The sequence below is a fragment of the Myodes glareolus genome, chromosome 2 (assembly GCF_982192425.1).
Source record: "Myodes glareolus chromosome 2, mMyoGla1.1, whole genome shotgun sequence".
Classification (NCBI taxonomy): domain Eukaryota; kingdom Metazoa; phylum Chordata; class Mammalia; order Rodentia; family Cricetidae; genus Myodes; species Myodes glareolus.
Genome location: NC_142027.1, coordinates 71,358,183 through 71,378,492, shown reverse-complemented (window position 1 = coordinate 71,378,492; position 20,310 = coordinate 71,358,183).

The window sequence follows — 20,310 nt, the reverse complement described above, 5'->3', positions numbered from 1 at the left end:
CTATTTTTACTCAAGAAAACATTAGCGATTATCCTCGTTAATAATTGTTACTTTGTAACTTATGAATGTAGCTATTGGTTGAGTCATCTAACAGTTTCAGGCCCCGACTCTCACATAACACTTCCTGCTGGTTAGTTTTAAGTCAACTTGACACAAGATAGAGTGATTTGGGAAGAAAGACCCTCAACTGAGAAATTGTTCCCCATCAGATTAGCCTGTGGTAAAGTCTTGGTTTTTCTTGGTTAATGAGTGATGCAGGAGGGCCCAGTTCACTGTGGGCATTTCCACCCCTGTGCTAGTGGTCCTGGATGCTATAAGAAAGCCATGGGGAAATAAGCCAATAAGCAGCTGGTATGTATTAATCTTTTTGTACAATGTGAGAATGTATCTTTGCTAAGGTGCCTTCTGACTGGTTTAATAAAAGAGCTGATTGGCCAAAAGCTAGACAGGTAGAAGTTAGGCGGGACTTGCAGACACAAAGAAGTCATGGGAAGAGGATGGAGCCACTAACCAGATGGAGGGGAAGCAGGAGATGGATATATCATGCTGACAAAAGGCACCCCACCTGGTAGAGCATAGATAGGAAATATGGGTTAATTTGAGTTGTAAGAGCTAGTCAGTAATAAGCCTAAGCTATTTACCAGGCATTTAAAATGAATAAGTCTCTGTGTGGTTATTTGCAGAGCCAGCCGTCTGGCAAAAACTTTACCTACAAGCAGCATTTTTCCATGGTCTCTGCTTTAGTTCCTGACTCCAGGCTCCTGCTTTGAGGTCCTTCTCCAACTTTTCTCACTAATAGAGTGCAAACTGAGAGCTTTAACCTGAAATAGACCTTTTCTTCCCCAAGTTGCATTTGGTGATAGTGTTTTATCACATCACAGAGACTCTCACTAAGTTTAACCAACAAGGACGCATTATTGGCTCACAAGTTCAGAGGCCATAAAGAGGAACCACCATTCCAGTGGGACTTCCTTACGAATAAGGAATCTTCTGTCCCAGAAGATTCTGGAAAACTCCCTTTCATGTCTCACCAGTCTATATTAAACTGTCTATATCATTCTATATAATACCCTTTCCCTAACAACCTCCAGGGGCAGGATAACGCCCTGAGATTACTGGTATAGGGCTGGAGTCCTAGGTGGTTAATAACTGAACTCCTGGGTAGCCAGTAGCTGGAGTCCTGGTTGATCAATAGCTGGAGTCCTGGGAAATCATTGAGTGGAGTCCGGGAACGGGGAGACCAGGGGTAGGAAATTAATGATCTATTACACTCACTAGTTTTACAAATAAGAACAAGATGAAGCCATTTTCCCCCAAAGCACTGCATGGAGATTGACCAAAGAGATCTTTCAAAGTGGAGAGGGACAGATGTTTGACAGACAACTAGACCCGAAAGTCTTCTTCACAGGTGGAGAAATTCATGACAGGCTCTTTACAGAGACCCACGGAATCTTAAGGGAACACCCGGAGGCCAGGGCCAAAGGCAGTGTGGGAAACGAGGCAGGTTGAATGGGATCCTAAACACCTTTCGGCTTTTCCTATCCTTGGCAATCTTTTCCACCTCCTTTGTACTGAGGCTGGTCTGGCTCTGACCCACAGAATGTGGCAAAAGCAACCCTGTAGATGCTGTCCAATGTAGGCTCTAAGAGGTCCTGAGCACCTTCCCGGCTCTCTTGCATCACCCCACACCATATCAGGAGACTTACCTGAACGGTAAGCGATCGCACAGAGCTGATTGCCAACACCAACGTACTAACTGTGCCTATGAGCAGTCCTCGCTCCTTCACAGCCAGTCAAGTTGACGCATGACTGTGGCCCCATGAGTGACTCAATAGCACTCAACTGAGCACAGCCAATCAATGGAGCTGTGAAGGTAGAAGAAGTCATTGTTTTAAGCACGACCTTTGGGTAATTAGTTTTAGAATAGTAGGTGGATGAGCCAGGAGAACCTTTGAAAAGTCTTCCAGTCTCTCCAGATTGTATATCCTAAAATAGCTTTTTGTCAACCCGACACAAACTAGGGTCATCCAGAACCTCATTGGAGAAAATGTTTCCATCAGATTGGCCTGTAGGCAAGTCTGGGGGGATTTCTCAATTGATGATTAATAAGGGCGAGCTCAGCCCACTATCGGCAGTGTCACCCCTAGTGGGGGGGGGGGTCCCGTGAGCTATAATCAAGATGGCCGAAAGTGAGCTCCAGGCACACTCACTGTCACCTGCAATTTGAAGCAGCCTGTTCTAGTCTTTTTGAAACTTGGACTAGAATGTTGTCCAGCAATAAACAAAGATTCTGTCTCTTGGATGCTTTCATCCCTTGTCCCTGGTCCCTCATGGCTCATCTGGAGTCCGTCCCCTTAACGTACAACCCCACAGCCCCAGGGAAGTACTTCAGCCATCTGAAGTCACTCTCTGCTATCCTAACTCAACAATCCGGATTCCCAGACTTTTTAAGTGATGATGGAACACAGGAAGATGGACTTAGCGCAGTTCGGGGGGGCTATCTTGATGACCAGATGAGTGACCTGAAGCAGCCAGCGAGGCGGCGGGGTCCTTCCCTAGCAGGACTGAACCAATCCTGTGGGAAAACTGGCTAGTCTGTTCAGTAAAGACTAACTTTGGGGGAAATAAAAACCAGTTTGATGGGCTGAAAGGAGCCTGCAAAAGGAGGAACACAATATTTCAAATGATACGGGCCCAGGAAAGTTCTCCCCCCCCCCGCCCCGGGTGTGTGTGTGTGTGTGTGTGTATGTGTGTGTGTGTGTTGGTCAGGGAGGAAAGAACAGGATGTAGTGGGCAAACCTCAGCTGGAGAGGGTTATGCAGGGAAGAAGTGGGCAGGGAAAGGAAGCAAACGTGGTCCTGCTTCAGGGAGTAAAGCTTCTGCTTCCCGGTAGGAAGATCTCAGGGGAGTGACGGGGTCTGTGATCGACGGGTGATACAACCTAAAAATTCTGTGCCCTGTGTGATTGACAGTGGGAGACAGACTCAGCCTGGCGGGGCGTCAGCCCCTGTTTCCCTCCTGTAGAAAGCTCTAGGCTGTTGAGAAGCAAGCTGCTTCCTTCCAGAAGAGCTGAAAACTCTTGATTGTCAGTGACCTGGGGGCCAGTGTGTGTGTGTGTGTGTGTGTGTGTGTGTGTGTGTGTATGTGCGCGCGCGCGAAGCTGCCTTAAATGTCCAGGGCCTGGACCACACATCTCTTTGTTCGCCTCATGCTGTGAAGAACACTTATGCACAGGGCTTCTAGGGAGGCCTTGATAAATATTTGTCTCAAGGGTTTTGCTGCAGTCAAACAGAAACTGAACATTGACACTCGGGGCTGAGATTACTTCAGGCTTCTTCTCAAGCCCTTCTCACTGACACCTGGCACCTGGTCTCTCACCTCCACCTCTGTGAGTGCCAGCCGCGGGAAAGTGGGTTCTGGAGGCCCTTCGAGCGACATATGGGCAACATAGTGTATTGTGGGGAGGGCTTGGAAGGTCAGACACTAAGAAGTCCCTATCCCACCCCCACACCCCATTCTCTGCGCCCTACTTTACAACAAACAGAGCTCGCAAGCCCAGGGTATGTGTGGTGGGGGAGGGGGGACACTCCACAGGAGGAAAACAGCCCTTGAGGAAACAATAGAGCCGGAGTAGTCTACTCGGGAAGGCAAACCACCCGGAACCCGGCATCTGACTCCCACCTACCTTCTCTCCAGACCTTACTCTACTTTTCTTCTTTGGCAGATCCTGTTAGCACTCGCGGCTCCAATAAGCCCCCTGTTCTTGCCCCGGAAGCGCTGTGTTTTCCTGAGGGTTTGCGCGGTCCTCGCTGCAAATTCGTCTTGACATCCCTAGAAGTCGGACAAGGGATCTAGTCAAGAGGCCAGCCTAAATGTGGCCCCCAAGGAAGCGCTATGGGTCTTGCGACCCAGCTCAGGCCTACATTCAGGGTAAAACTTAACGAGCTAGCTAAGACTGGATCCCATGGCTCTGTAGAGGCGTGTGTGAGCACAGGGGTGAAAGCCCAAGATGAGGTCATTGTTACCACCGCTGATCTCACAAATATAAGGTCACAGAAATACAGAAACACACCTTTTACTTAGGATGAAACAAACTTTTCTTTCTTTCCTTTTCGTCAATGCTTATTTGTTTGTTTATGGAAATAGGTTCTCATTTCGTATGATCGGCCGGGATGTCTCTCTATGTGACAAGCTAGCCTCAGATTCAGGAGCTCCATCTGCCTCTGCCTCCACCTTTGCTTCTGCTTCTAGAGCGCTGGGATTGAAGCATTTGCCACCGCATCTGTCTCCAAACTATTACTTTTTAAATTAATTCTAAATTGTTAGACTAGCTTGGGGCTGGAAAGATGGCTGAGTGGTTAAGAGCACTGGCTGCTCTCTCAGTCCCCAGCACCCACTTGACAGCTCACAACCATCTGTAACTCCATTTTCAACACCCTCTTCTAGTCTCCTGGGGCACCTGGCACACATTTAAGGCAAAACACACACGTGCATAAAACATTTTTTAAAAAAATAATTCGTTTAAGAGTTAGATTATCCTATAATTTGGTGAGGAAGTATACAGTAAAAATTATGGCATTGAATTACAAAACCAACAATAAAACAGAGGTACCTTCCTGCAGGGAAACATAATGTTTAAGGTGGAGAAAGAGTTGTGGGATGTGCTAGTGACTTATGGAAACCCCGTAGACACATATTCTTTTTGTTTTCCACCCTCAGAGTCACAAGGGTCTGAACAGAACTGTGAAATCCAGCTCACAAGTCTCTGGCAAAGAAACAGTGGCGCACTCTCTCAGTGCCAGAAAGTTATCCCCAGGGTTGGAGCAGCATCTAACTGCCCCCTGCTTCCTCCTGCCCCCACCCACCAGCCAGCCCAGGACCACAAGGGCAAAACAGCCAACTCTCAAGGGGTGCATGCAGAGGTGCAAGTGAGCGCATGCAGGGGTGCAAGTGAGCACCAGGGAGAAAGGCTCTCGGAGGTGTTCCTTCTCTTATCTTGATGTGGGGGTGTTCAGTGCCCTTTGTGTAACCCCCGATGGCTTGCATTGGAGGCAAAGTTTGCAAAAATTGTCTCCGGGCTGTGGCCTTTGCAAAGGCTTTTGCAAAGATTAGGACTGTTTGATAATCAGATAAACTTGGAGCTGAAAGGCACTTTAGAGTTTGCCCACTTGGCCCTCTGCCCTCTCCACCCCGCTTCCTGTGTGTGTGTGTGTGTGTCTGTGTCTGTGTCTGAGTGTGTCTGTGTATCTCTGTCTTTCTCTGTGTGTATGTGTGCTTGTGTCTGTCTGTCTGTCTGTCTGTCTGTCTGTCTCTCTCTCTCTCTCTCTCTCTCTCTCTGCAGGAGGGAGTTGCACCTTTCATCGGAACCACGACTCACCCAAGGTCACACAGTGAGTGGCAGGAGCCACTGGAGGACTGGGAGAAGAAAGTGAGCTCAGGCCTTCATTACCTTGCACGGCCTTACCCAAGGAAGGCTGTCGAGCTTCTAGAAGGTCCCCCTGCATCCCAGGCCACATTTTTTTCTCCATTCAAGCACACTCTGAGTTCAAGTTGCTTTGTCATGGCTCACTACAGGAAGAGAACTGGGGAACACTAGGCATATAGTGGTTTGGGCAGTGGTAGACAATGCCCACTCTAGTCCCAAAGATGTAAATAAGTAAGTAAATAAAGAAATAGATAGATAAATAAATATAAATAAATAAAAACAAACAAAGGAAGTAAGTAGCACCAACAAAAAGGAAAAAGGAAGACCTGAGGTTTTTACTACAGCGCAGGCCCCTGGGCTCCACGCCGCTGTAGGGACTGGAGAACATCATTTTCAACAAGCCCTCGAGGGACATTCATAACCAGGGCAGTCTGGGTACTTGTCACTGAGGAGACTACAGCAGCCTCTCCACTGTGACTTCTCATTGTGACATTCGGGGACCTTCATCCTTAGTCAGGTTCCAGCCCACCAGCTTCCCACACACCAGCCTCGCTGATGTTTTCATTTGCTTTTCTTCCCCCAAGTTTTTCGTGTGTCTGTGCGACACACCCGCAGAGCAGCAACCAACTCCCTCCTTCCACTTTGTGGGATCCTGTGATGAAGCTCAGTTCGTCAGGTTTGGTAGAAAGCACCCTTACCTGCTGGCCATCCTGTTAGTACCTGCTTTTTATCTTTTGACAAGGTTTCCCTATGTACCGCAGGCTAGCCTAAAACTCACTGTATAGCCAGGCTGGTCTGCTCCCCACCTCAGGCTGCCACACACTGCGATTCCAGGCTTGTTTCGCCACACCAGCATTTTTGGCATTTAAGTTTTTAAAAATTGCATTCGAGTGGCAAGAGCTAGCCTGCACTACGTGACTCTGAACTCATCCACAAGCACCCTCCTATCAAGCCCTCTCCCAGACACCATCCCTGCCTGACATCTCAGGGACGGCAAGTAAGTGACTTTTCAGAGAGCTGCTCAGCCATTCAGGCTGACTGTTCCCTGATCTTCCTCTGGGGGGGGGGGGGCGCTGTTTTCTCTGCCTACCTTTTCTGTTCACAAGGCCCAGCTCACTTTTCCCAGTTAGCACCATTGCAGCGCCTTGGAGGAGGTCCTGTACTTCATGTCTGATACTGCAAAGGATTGTGGGTACCTTGTCCCCTGACCTCGGCTCTGGGACACCCCAGGTTCTCAGCACTCCACTCATTCCACCCCATAGCACACAGGACAGTTTTAAAATGCCAACCAGGTCATGTGACTCAAACATTCCTAAGTGTGGAGTAAACTCCCTTAGGAAGGTCTCCCTCACACTCTGATTTGTGACTCTGCCTGTTCCACCAAAATGCCATGAATGCTCTTGCTGTGAGATGCTCTCCCCAAATCATAGAAAGCCCCAGATGTCCATATGGTTCCTTCCTTATTTCCTTCAGATCCAGTTTCTTCCATATACAGACTGCTCAATCAGGCAGAAAGCTACAAAGCTGTCACTTCCTTAAGCCTGCTGAGGAGGGAAAGGAGGAAGGCACAGTCCCCTTGAACCAAACAAACTCTGATTAAACTCCAGCTTGGTGCCACCTACTTCTACCCCCTATCCCAGAGGCTGATCTAAATGGCGGGCTGGGGGGGGGGGGTGGACTTATAAAGCAATTACAAAATGAGGTGCAGGCAGATCTCTGTGAGTTCAAGGTCAGCATGGTCTACAAAGTGAGTTCCAGGATAGCCAGGGCTGTTACACAGGGAAACCCTGTCTGGGGTAGGGATGGGAGTGTGGGGGACACAGGACAGGACAGACACGACAGAGGAAGAAAGGAAAGGAAGAAAGGAAGGAGAAGGGAGGGAGAGAGAGAGAATGAATGAAAGAAAAAAGGAAGGAAGGAAGGAAGGAAGGAAGGAAGGAAGGAAGGAAGGAAGGAAGGAAATGAGGTCCAAAGATAAGTTTTTACACAAGTGTCAAGGGCTACAAACATTTAAAAGTTTTAGAAGCATCATTTTCATAATTATTTTAGAAGAAAAGTATTTTAAAATTCTTATGCTTCGTTTTTAAAAATCTTTTTGTTCTTTGACAGTTTCATACCTGTATGCAGTTAATGTTAACCCTTCCCCTCCCACTACCCTCCCACCAGACACACTTCTATTTTGTACCTTTCTTTCTGCACAACCCACTGAGCTAAGGTCTCCTTCACGAGCCTGGGGGTGGGGGTCATTTACAGAGCACAGGCAGCTTTGTCAGTGGTTCGACCAAAGAAGAAAACAACATCCCACACCACCACCATCACCATTCCCTGCCAATAGTCTGTCAGGGAGGGGTGGGGCTTTGCAGGCCTTTCTCTCCTCCATGATGCAATGCTGGCAGGCCTCATCTTGCGCAGGTCTTATGAGGGCAGCGCCAGCTAGAGTGAGTTCATAGGTATATCGCTGTGGCTTGTCACATTGTTACACAGAAGACATTGTTTGGAAGTCTTTCCTCACCTCTGACATCTTCCCATCCCTGTGACACTTTGTTAACCTACGTTTTTACTGCCTTTTGATTGCTTCTTAATGTACCAAGGATGTTGTTATACTATTTTTTTAACTGAAGTAACACCGAGATAATTATTCCTTTTTCAGGTTTGGTCAGAATTAGTTTACTATTAGAAGCTGGGGTGCATCCAAATAAGAATTAATTAATATTAATTTTGTAATGCCCCAAGTCTGTTTATAAACATAAGAATTTCACAGAGTTTCGTTTGAAAGTCAAAAAGCACATGGTAGGGCTGAGCATGGTAGCGCACGCCTTTAACCCCGGCACTTGGGAGGCAGAGGCAGGTGGGTCTCTGTGAGTTCGAGAGGACAGTGTAGTTTACAAAGTGAGTTACAGGGCGTGTAGGGCTGTCTCAAGAAAACAGAACAAATAAACACACACACCAACAAACAAAAGGTCTCACGGTAGATTTATAATTTAAGAAACATTTAGTAGATACAGCTGTACAGAACTTTCCTTGACCCTGCATTCAAAGGACCTTTCTGTTTGCCAGGATAAGGAAACGATGGAGCGATTTAGACCCATTTCCAAGGGCTGGTTTTCAGCTCCAATCCCTCAGGAACGAGCACACCCTCCCTCACCCAGATCTTCTGGCTTCAGTTCTTTGGAGGGAAAGGACTCTGGAGTTGAACCCAGGGCCTTGTCTAGGCAAGGCAAGTGTGCTACCACTGAACTACATCCGCAACACTTGGTTTTGTTTTATTTCGTTTTATTTTGTTTGAGTCAGGGTCTCACTGTGTAGGTCAATCTGGTCTTGAACTCACTAAGTAGCCCAGGATGGCTCCGAAATCACCATCTCCCTGCTGAGTGCTTAAATTCCCCCATGCCTCGGTATGGCCCTTGGTCTGAGGCTCGGTGCTCCAATAGCAAGTAAGGTGACATGGTGACAGACAGCTGGCAAGGGACAATCCAAGGACCACATAGCGGTGCCCCCAACTTACAGTCTGGTCTTCCTAAGTAGTGAGCACAGTAGTTTAGGATCATTTTTACTCTGGGTTAGGTTGGAAGGGAAATTGGAGGTAATATAAATAACATTCTTACCCAAATGTGGTCAAAATATCTGAGTTTTGCAAAATTCATGAAGACAGACAGTAGCGTAGACACTTAGAAGCTGACGATCTACTAGCCCCCCAGCACCCCAAGAAGCTTCCTGTACTTGAAGCAAAGACTGACTCATTCCACCTACCTTTGTGTGACATTTAGCCAGTTTGGTCAGTGAGTTAAATCAAGGGAGGAGACCACCACCACCACGACCACGGCCACCCCTGACCCCACAAGAGTTTATTTTCCTTCCACGGACTGACCTCAGCAAACCGCAAACAAGAGCACGTCTGTAGAACAAAGCCTTGACGAGTGCAATTACAGAGGATTACGCAGAGTCCTGCTTAAAAACATTGTGGCCTTGTGTTTCATTCCCGGGGCTTCAATTACCCCAGCATCATCTATAATCCTGACATTCTGGTAGAGTAGGTAGGTGGCAAGGATTATTCTTTATTGTCTTAGAGCTCTGGTTTGAACAAATCCAAAATCTGGCAAGTGAAATATAATTAACAAATTTCATTAAAAAAAAAAAAAGGAAGTCGAACACAGAAAACCCCACTTTTGAGAACTGTTTACCCTAAATGCCGTCTGATTTTTTTATGACGGGGGTGTGCAACTTCTCAGGCACATTCTCACCAGGCAGACAACATCTGCTTTTCGGCAAGACAAACTTCGAAAAGAACTAAATATTGCCACTGTGTTATTCCTTCTCAAAGGGATTACAGAGGGAAACGGCTCAAAGATGAAAGCCGGGGTCTCTCATTTAAGGAGCTGTCCACCACTCCTGTTGGCCAAGAGGTCCTTGATATCCATCTGAAGATAAATAGTTAATAAAGGTGTTTGGATTGTAGCATCTGTTGCCAGCCTTGGAAGCTGCCCTTAATTGCAGAGTGGAGCATCCAATCTTCAGAGGGTTTGTGGGACAGAGATTGATTGGGGTCACCAGGTTACCCAGAAGTAAAATCCCATCCTTATCTTTAGAACGCAGTGTCCAATTGATTGTCTCTGGATCATTACACACAGTACATAGAGGTAAAGGCACGGAGGAGAGTGCTCAAACATTATCCTTTTCAAGGTATTTTCCAAACAAGCCATCGTGGTGCTTTGATTTCTGTGGAGGGTTTCCAACACGGCGTGCCAGCCTCGGCTCAGAGATGGAAGCAGCTCCAATATGTGAATCCATCTGGCGGATTTAGCATCCAAAGGAGGGAAGTCTTGCTAGGACCTCACTTGCTTTGTCTACCATTCAGCCTGGACACAAACACCAAATCTCTCTAAGGAGGTACAACCGGATGAAGCTGCAACATGTAAGTTAGGTGGTCCCCCCTGCCACACCCCATGCTATTCCCAAGCTAAAGAGTTAGAAGAATAAATGGCATGCCCTTAGCAGTAAGATGTACTAAGCATCGGGCACCAAAGATCATCTTCCACTGAGTCAGAAGAATGAAATCCATCCACGCTATACCATCTGGTCAACAGGTGCCCTTGAACTAGCCCCCTTCCTTTCTGGACTGCCACGGCTCCATCATTAAACCAGAGAAAGAACCCACGTCATTTTCAACATTCTCTTCAGAATCTGAACTGGAACATCTACTTTCTCTCTTTCAATTGGTAGCTACATTCTAAGTCCTGATCTTGGGGCCTATAGCTCCTGAATTGGAGAATCCACATCTCCCCCAAATAGAAACTTCTCAACAGAGGAAGTTGAAGCCTTGACCGTTGGTGCCGTGGCTTCAGCGGACAAGGCCGTGTGGTGCTCCCGCTCTGGAGCAGTCGTGTTTAGTAGCTCTGGAAGGAAACTGATGGGCAACCCTGTAGATTCCCTAACATGATCTCAGAACATCTTGGAGAGCTGATAGCATCAAAAGGACAAGATGAGGCTGGGAGTGGTGGTCCACATCTTTAATCTCAGCACTCGGGAAGCAGAGAGTTCGAGGCCAGCCTGGTTGACATGGTGAGACCCTGTCCAAAAAAAAAAAAAAAAAAACCACAAAAACAAAACCACAAAAAAAGAAAGAAGGAAGGAAAAAAGAACACAATATGATTTGATTTTGAATAATACTTTTATTTTTCTTTACCAAGTTCTAGAAGGTACTCAGCTACCTGCTGCCGTCCAGCCAGGAATGGAAATTTTGGATCTGCTTACTTAATACGTTGTTTTCAGGCTTGACTGGGGGAGAAGAGGAGTGGAGCTGGCATGAGCTTTCATGGTAACACAAAAGTGAAAGGTATTCAACTCTTTTTTTCTTAATAAAACAAAAAAATGTATTTAAATACACACACACACACACACACACACACACGACAAAACGACATTTCACCCACAGGAACTGTAGAAAATGGTCTGCTGGCTTCTGAGAGCACTCTTATTCTCTGGATTCCCTTTTCCCAATGAACAGTCAGACCTCAAAGGTAACTCCCAACACCAGACTGTCCCTGTGGCCCTGCCACATACAGAAAACCACTGGGTTCGAACAGTCAAAGGAGCTAACAGCATCTGGGGCAGCTTCTGCTGAGAACTGAATGGGCAAGCAAACACCAGGGTGGGGTCACTGCTGTATCTGGTATTCTTAGAAGAGGAGAGAGGAGTTCGGGGTGTCTGCTTTCTTCTCCTTTTGGCACCTAAAAGGTCAGCGTTGAGAAGCGGGGATTTCATAGATTGTGGATGTGAGATAGAGTCCCTGAAGAGGTCTGCGACTTTGGGCTGCTGGGAAACCGACTCTCCTTTCTTCCTAAAACTTAACTGATTAGGCTCACATGTATTTCGACAGCATCAAAAGTTGCAGGGCTCTTGTGTCAACTATCTTGTTACAAGGCCCGCAGAATGCACTGTTGTGTATAAAGTAGGGGTGAGGGTGAGGGTGAGGGTGAGCTATTTGTAACAAAATTTCCAAGAAGTTTTTGGCATACAGCCATATTAGAGACTACGACTCCACCCTTAAGGCCTTTGCACTTTTAATATGAAAGATCGTTACACATTTAGAATTGTCGTGCAGTTTTATCATTTCTCCTATTCTCATTCCAATCTTAAACCACTCCGGAAAGGAAGAAAGACAGCATCTGCTCTTAGGATCACGCTTGCTCCTTTCAACAAACATGTGTGCATGCACACCCCTGCTCAGAATCCTCCTTGACTGTTCACAAGCCTCTGGTCACCAACTCACAGTTCACCAGCCCTAGTGAGCCCTGCGCATTTCCAGAGTTTTAAGAGGGTTAACGATGGCTTGCTCCCATCCAACAGCTCGGGTGCTCCCTGCTCTCCAGGAACCCACGAATACATTTATGCCAAATCCAGAATCACACGGTAGAAAGAAGAGAGCCATACCAAGGACACAGCTCAACTTGAGTTTGCCTTTATCCTTTCTCCACCAGCAAGATGCTTCCGGTTGCCCACAGCTGAGTTCGAGCATTGTGCCAGGCAGCAGAGACCGCTCCTCCACTAATCCTCCTCTTCGCTAACTAAGCAAGTCAAGCTTAGGGAGTCCGGGTGGGAGGAAAATTATATAATTTGAGTTAATTGGTTTGGGGCTACCCAAAGCCCCAGCTGTAATGAAGGGAATTGTTTGGTCTTCGAAACCCAATTAGAGACATTCAGAAGATGTAAAATAGATTTTATTCTTTTTCTTTCCAAGTTGTTGTCAAGAGACTGGCCTCCGTACCATCCAGGAAAATAGCCTTTCTTTACTGCTGCCCAAAGGCATCCTGAAAACAGGTAGATCTAAAGGCGTGGGGCCGGGTATAAAAGAACGCAAAATAGCTCGTTTACTTTACAGGGTCAGGAACGCAGCCCTAGTGATAAGACAGGAACTTCAACAACCCTTGAGGGACTATAAAACGTGTGCTCACTAATCAAACGCTTTGAAGAAACAACCTCATTTGATTTTTTTTTTTTTAAAGTAGAGATTGGTTGGACAGGTCTGAAATGTTCAAGGTTGACTTTCCTAGATCTAAAACAATCACACGTGACTTCCTTGATTATCAATGTGTGAGCGGTGATCACAGATAGCGACTTTCAGCAACCCCAGTTTGAGTTTCCATGTGGGCAGACAGTGAGAATCGGCGAATGGTTAAAGTGATTTGAAATCTACTACGTTTTTGCTCCAACAGTTTATGCTTAAAACTGGTTTTCTTGCTGATGACTTGCTGATCATTGCTTTTTATCTATCTATATTTATTTTGGTTTCTTCAGACAGGGGCTCATTATGTATCACTAGCTGGCCTGGAACTCACTATGTAGACCAGGCTGGCCTCCAACCCAAAGAGTTCCACCTGCTTCTGCCTCCTGAATGCTGGGTTTAAAGGCATTTGCCCCCACTCCTGGCCCAGATCGTCCCTTTCTGCGGAAGGTCTATTTGACCTAAAAAGAAGCTCTAAGGAACAAACAGCGGAGAACCCACCCCCCACCTTTGTTTACAGAGCTCAGTGCAGCTGATGCACAAATTCAGTCCTCTTCAGAGAGAACACCGTGTGCACAGCACAGGAAAGAAAAGAAGATCAAATCTTATCTCAAAGGACTGGAAACCTCAGCAGATAAGCCCTACAGAAATGACTGTATGTCTGGGAGGACGGACGCAAACGAGAGGGTGAGACGCGGAGATCTACCGAGAGATGTCGTGAGCTGTATCGAGGTGGAAGGTGAGTCCGGGAAGCTCAGGGTGCTCTTCAAAGCTGTGACTGCAAGTGACAGAAGAATCCTTGACCACATTCAAGCCCATTGAGCATCAATTTTGTGGGGACAAATGTTTCCAAAGAGAAGGAACAAGAAGAAGGAATAGATGAAGATAGGAAGTCTTCAGTGAAAAGTCTGGAAAGTAGGGCACAGTGTTGTGAAAATGCAACCACGGGTGGCGTGTCCCTATAACCGTGGAAACGCAACCACGGGTGGCATATAACTGTAACCATGGAAATGCAACCACGGGTGGCATGTACCTGTAACCATGGAAATGGAACCACTGGTGGCATGTACCTATAATTGTGGAAACGTAATCACTGGTGGCATGTACCTGTGGAAATATAACCACGGGTGGCATGTACCTGTAACCATGGAAACGCAACCACGGGTGGCATGTACCTGTAACCATGGAAACGCAACCACAGGTTGCGACCAAATGTTGCATCATGACTGCAACATTTGTGAGATGAGACTAGAGGATCCCAAGTACGGGGCCAGCCTCAGCTACACAAGGAATTCAAAACTACTTGGGCTACTTGAGACTCTATCCTTAACCAAAAAAACAAAAAAACAAAAAAAAAAGAAAGAAAAAAAAGGAAATGCTGCCAAGAATATTGATGGTGAACAAATTAAAATTTCACTTGAGATACTAGGGAGTGTGCCTTGACTGCTCAGATGAGAATTTCCTGTTTAATTTTAAGAATAGTAGGAAGCCATCTAACTATTAGAAGTAGAGAGTGTCCAGATCTGGACTCTGCTTTCCTCCAGGGGTCTTGACATAGTGGACTGTGTGGGAGGAGGCAGTGAGGGTTTCAATGAGAAAGAACCCTGGCCCCAAAGGCAACCCAGAGGAGATAGCTTGTACCACCGTCCCCTTCCCCACCGTCCCCACCCTCCTCCTACCGTCCCCACCCTCGTCCCACCGTCCCCACCCTTCCCCATGGTCCCCACCCTTCTCCCACTGTCCCCACCATCCTCCCACCGTCCCTACTGTCCCCACTCTTACCCACCGCCCCCACCATTCCCACCGTCCCCACCCTTCCCCATGGTCCCCACCCTTCTCCCACTGTCCCCACCATCCTCCCACCGTCCCTACTGTCCCCACTCTTACCCACCATCCCCACCATTCCCACCGTCCCCACCCTTCCATCACCAGGCAGAAAGCTCTGGTCCATCAGGGAAACAAGGCACCCAGGCACACATTCCCCCAGCCAGGACCAGCCCTGGCTGTCCTGGAACTTGCTCTGTAGTCCAGACTGGCCTTCAGGCTGGCTTTGAACTCACAGAGATCTTTCTGTTTCTGTCTCCCGAGTGCTGGGATTGAGGGCATACATCACCACTGCAGGACTAAAAGAACTGATTTCGAGATGAGCTGACTGCTTCCTCCTTGATTAGCAGGTGCAACTGGTGTGCTGAACACCTGGCCCTGGGGATACAGCCGTAAGTGAAACAGAGATTCCTGTCTCAAGAAGGAAGGGATGAGCTCCCACATGGGGCTGAGTGTCCCCATGGAGGGCCAGTTTCTAAATAAGAACTTGTAGGATATCCCTGTTCTCTGAGAATTAAGCTGTCACCTACATTTGAAAGTACTAAAAGGGTAATGTTTTCAAAAGTAAGGGCTTTGAAGGAGACAGGCCACGAGGGTGCAAGCTGGTCCTGAGCAAAACAGCCATGCCAACATACAGAGATGCCGCCAAGTAGGCGGGAGATACCCCAAAGCCAAAATCCATCACAGGTCAGAGGCAGGACTTGGGCTTGGAGTAAACGAGACCAAGAATGGTGGGCTAGAGAAACCCTGTTTCGAAAAACGACAACAACAACAACAACAACAGAACAGTGGGCTGTTGGGAATCACTCGGTGGGTAAGGGGCACTGTCAACAAGTCTGACGACCTAAGCTTGAGCCCAGGGCACCCACGTGGTAGAAGGAGAGAAATGATTCCTGCAAATTGGCCTCTGACCTCCTCACACACTCTATGGCAGGTGCCTACTGACAAATGTAGACAGATGTGCCCACCACCATACACAGACAGACAAACACACTGCACACACAAAATAGTGTAACTGGGGGCTGGAGAGATGGCTCCGTGGTTAAGAGCACTAACTGCTCTTCCAGAGAACCCGGGTTCAATTCCCAGCACCCACATGGCAGCTCACAACTGTCTGAAGATCCAGTTGCAGGGGGTCTGACACTTTCACACCGATGCACATAAAATAAAGTTAAATAAACCATAAAAATATTTTAAAAAAAAACAAAATAGTGTAACTAATTTTTTGTTTTGTCTTGTTTTTTTGTTTTCAAGACTAGGTGTTTCTGCAGCTTTGGAGCCTATCCCAGAACTAGCTCTTGTAGACCTGGCTGGTCTCAAACTCACAGAGATCCGCCTGCCTCTGCCTCCTGAGTGCTGGGATTGAAGGCGTGTGTCACCACTGTCCGGCGTAACCAAGTATTTTTTAACAGAAAGGAAAGAAATCAAAAGCTTGAAGAGTTACATAGAGAAGGGTGGTCACACATTGTATAAAATTCCCCAAATTAATTTTACAAAAGGCAATGGCGTAACAGGAAGGGACAGAAAGGAAGAAGCCAACCTTGAAATTTGGCATTGCTTGTGTGGCAGGAGAAGGATACTGGTTGCAGACTTCCCAGAGTCTGCACATCATGCCTTCAGACATAAGCAAGAGCACACCCACACTTTCTTACACTGAAGTCCACACAAAGATGGGCCTCTGGAGCAATGAAGAGCCAGACATGAGTTTCCATGTGTTCTCAGGTGAGGCTGATTTTGCCCACGAGATGGGTGAACTAGAATTCCCATCCACACGTCAGTTACTGGACATGTAACTGTGAACAGGATCCTTCCAGGAATTCAGCACGGGCTGGACCTACAGATGAACTGGCTTCTCTGAGAGGCACAACTAAACCGTAAGGAGAACACCATCCACCAGGCCTCTTGTGAGGACATCCATACGCAATCTACTCCTTCCGAGCATCCCACATGGTGTCTAGTATAATTCCGGGTTTATGGGTGGTGTTAAGGAACCTGAATAATGTCACATGGCTAGCAAATGACTGAGTTAACTAGAGGTCAAGTCCACACTGCTTGACTTCCAGGTGAGTGGCTAGATAACCAGAGAGTCTCCCAGGATCCTTCTGTTCTTCACCATCAGCATACAGAATGTAGGAAGAAGAGAGCTGCTTGTTTGCTGCGGGAGGGCTCGCCTGTCCATCCCAGCCGCCTGGTCAGCTTAGACCCAAAATAATCACCCAGAAACTGTATTAATTAAATCATTGCTTGGCCCATTAGCTCTAGCTTCTTATTGGCTAACTCTTACATATTAATTTAACCCATTTCTATTAATCTGTATATCATCACAAGGTTGTGGTCCGCCAGCAAAGTTTCAGCATGTCTATCTTCACCGGCAGGCTCCATGGTGTCTTCTTACTCCGCCTTCTTCCTCCCATGCTATAGGCCAAGCCAGTTTTCTTTACTCATTAACCAATAAAATCAACACATAGACAGAAGGACCTCCCACACCAACAGAACACATTGGGGGTGAAGACAGTCAAGGGATCTCGGAATGAATGACCTCATCAATCTCATTCACATTACCTGTGTAGCAGGCAAAGGCTCCTGTGCCCTGATCCTTACTAGATTCCTGAGGAACACAGGGCAAGGATCACCTTGTCCATGTGCAGAGAGCATGGAAATTCATTGAGATGAGGAAGCCTGCAGAGGTCAAGAGCAAGCACGAGGAAGACCAGTTTCTAACAGTCAGCTCCTCTGACTTTGGACCTGTTCTCATCCCAATGGCTTAGAGGAACCCTGTGAGACTTTTTCTCACATTGGCACCATATATTAGCACAACCAGTGCCTTCCAGAGCGTGTGGCATGGCAGAGATACTCATACTCCAAATGACTTGATGGGACCAAAGTGAGTGCCCTCAGGCCAGCTACATGCCCACCTACCTATATCTTTTGTCTGACTCTAATCCCCAAGGAAAGAACCATAATAACCACAAAGTTCGATGCTTGCTTAAGGTTGCCTTGACTTAGACATTTCTCTGGTTTCCCTCATGCCGGTTCTGCCTGGTGGCCACAGTCCTCTGTCTCATTTGACATGTAATCATCAAAGACAGAAAGATCTGGTGGCTTTGTCTAGCATCATAGTGTTCCTCAGCAAGGGGTTTCACCCTTCCTGAAACCAAACTGTTCACTATGATCTGATCAAAGCCCTCAGTGGGACTCAGTTTTCCCATCTGAGAAGAGAAGAGAGTGACCTTCACTAGCAATAACATCTTGACTCTCCGACAGCTTCATGCTGATTTCCTTACGACCTGACGTGCTGGAGGACACCCCTGGGGGCGGGGCTTACATTTTATTTGTTATTTTGTCACTGAGAAAGAGCTTCAAAATCTAAAACCCTAGGAAAACATGCAGAAAGGCCACACCCAAACTCCTCTTTACTGCAGCAAAGAGATGGAGTGTCCCCAAGCACAACCAGTGGCGATTAAACCCACCTGTCATTGAAATTTGCTGGGGTGGGGGGCGGGGTTGTCCCTGTGGGGCCCTAATGAGAGCCCTTGTGGGAGCCCAACTTCTGTATTTTTCTCATTAACTGGTCACAGGTGCACCAGTCCCTGCATAATGTGGCCACGTTGGGCAGGCCCATCAGGGACCACAGCTGGTGGGCTGAGCCCAAGCTCCCTTTTCTTTCTTTTCTCCCCCTCCTCCCTTTTATTTATCTCTTTACCAAGTCAAACAATTGCGGAGACCAAATCCTAAATAGCCTTTGTTTCTCCCACCCTGTCAGCCTCTTTAGGTCAAAGAAAGGAGATTCCGAAGCAAAGCCAGGAGACATTCATCTTCCAGAAGGTAAACAAGGATGGTTGGCAAGAGAGATGGAAGATAGGATGTGTCTGTCAATATACACTCAATGGCAGAGTGAGTGAGGAGACAGCACCAAAGCCTCCAGCTCGGTGGAGTTACCTGGGTAAGCCTCCAAGCACAGGGGGTGGGGGCAGCATTCCCAAAGAGGCAGCAGATACCAACCAGCAGGGCAGTGGCTTCCTGGCCTCTCTGTCCAGGCCACCCTGCATCTCTGTCTAAATTTTCCGTGACCATGGAAGTAAAGCTGGAGATGATGCAGCGTTGAAGACCAGCTTCGACGTAACTCATACGTTCCAAGGTAGGAGTGTGAGGATTAGGATTATTGAGCAAAAGGAGCAGGAGCAGAGGTATAAGAGACAGAACAGCATCAGGAGGGACATTCTGTGAATATTCTCGTTTATTTGCCACACACGCCCAGAGGGGAGGGGGAATGTAACAGACTTCATTACCATGATGTAGGGAATAGACTGGAATTCTCCAACCTTTGGTCCAGGTGGAGCAGATTTTCCTCTATACCCAAAATACTAATTAACCACACCCTGGGTCAGAATCTCTCCTGTGTAGCCACATCTGCTGTCAACAACTTTGAGAGAGCAAAAGTAAGCTCAAACTCTCTGACCTCCAGTCAAGGTGGAACCGGCTCATATTTTTGGATCCCAACAATGCAGAATCCTGGAAACAAAAGAAACTTCTGAGCCAAGCTCATTTCTACATTTCTTCAGCAAAATTTACTGAGCACATATTCCCGTGCTTGGAAGGATTCGAGTCTGAGGAGAACGAAGCAGGCAAACCTCTGTGCCCTTCAGAGCTCACTCACGACTAGAGGAGATAGATAATAAATGTACCCTATCCGATGGGAAGGGCACAACAAGGTAAAGAGGAGGAAGTGGTGTTTTAGAGTGGGCGGCCAGGGAGGCGATGTGGAGTAAAGAGGGGCCTGAGCCACATGGGAGACTCGGGTGGATTGCTCCACATGAAGGAAGATCGCGGGCAGGTATGCAGCACGGCACATGTAACCAGTCTGAGAACAACGGAGGGCATCAGCTTTAATGAATGAGATGCCAAGCTCAGGTCCGGGGTTCCTGGAGCTCATAGCTAAGAAGAGAGCCAAGGGTCCACGCAGCCCACCAGAAAGACTGGGAGAAAGGTGCCTGCAGGGAGAGCCCAGAGCTCTGTGAACAAAGTGGATTGTGTCTGATAAAGGAGCAAGCTACCATTCAGCTGACTGTGGGTTGAGCATCTTGTGTTTTATGACTTCTGGGGGACCCTGTGCACCTAAGCAAGTCAGTTCTTTGCTCCAGAGACTGTCTCATATGTGCTATATGTCCTTTTCTTCTCTGTTAACTTATAAGGAGGGTTTGGCAATTGAACGCTGAGGGGAAAGATAGATGGATGGACGGACAGACTGACGAACAGACAGACAGATTATAAATTTTTTATAAATTTTATTTATCTACCCTGGGAATAGTAGTACATGTCTAAAATTCTGGCATTTTAGAGGCTAAGACAATAGGACTGCTGTAAGTTCAAGCCTAGCCTGGGCTGCATCATGAGTTCCAGTCCAGCCCAGGCTACCTACCCATTTAAGACTTTGTCACAAAAAGAAAAAAAATTGTTAATTTAAAGAATATATAACACACAAATCAAAACTAATAGCATATAATTCTTGTGTTTGGCCTGCCGTGTTAATAACAGTTTGGGTAGAGCCACATAAATGAAG